Source organism: Propithecus coquereli, unplaced genomic scaffold (assembly GCF_000956105.1).
Source record: "Propithecus coquereli isolate 6110/MARCELLA unplaced genomic scaffold, Pcoq_1.0 Scaffold53, whole genome shotgun sequence".
NCBI lineage: Eukaryota > Metazoa > Chordata > Mammalia > Primates > Indriidae > Propithecus > Propithecus coquereli.
In genome coordinates this window covers 2,796,896-2,797,582 of record NW_012151174.1, presented here as the reverse complement: position 1 = coordinate 2,797,582, position 687 = coordinate 2,796,896, and positions in this window count along the sequence as shown.

Sequence of the window (687 nt, the reverse complement as noted above, 5' to 3'; positions counted from 1 at the left end):
ACATAGGATCATCATTTTAATTTGGTAGGAGGTTGGTCTGTTTATAAGCTTTTTCAGCCAGTGTATATTTCTGGGATGCAGCTACTTCCTTTAGAGAGAACTCATATGTCTCTGGAGCAGTGGCTTCCCATAAAGATCATTTACTCTTCCTCCTACACTCTTGTATTTCCTGTACTGCAGGTTTGTTTTTTTTTAATTGGCCAAGCATCCTTATGTTATTTTGCAACCATTTTGTATGCTTTACAATTATATTCAGTAAAAGTAATACTGAGAAAAGTCCTTAATGCATCAAATATTAAAAAAATAAAGATTGATTTTACTTATTTCTCTGTTGTAAATTAATATTTAAATTTAAACTCATCTTGAATTTCTACCTCAGGCTGAAGTATAAAAACTTTACTATTATTTTCCTTTAGAGCAGGGATCATCCAGCATTTTCTGTAAGAGGCCAAGTCGTAAACACTTTAGGCTTTGTGGGCCACCTGGGCTCTGTCACAGCTCTACAATCACCTGTGTTGTTGTAGACAATATGGAAATGAATGGGCATGAGTGTGTTCTAATAAGACTTTACAAAAATTCGTGGGAAGAATTTGGCCCTCGAGATGCAGTTGCCAATCCCGGCTCTAAAAGACAAAAGGGAGTCTTATTTTCCCATTGGACACGAGGAGTACTTGAAGATGAGTAATC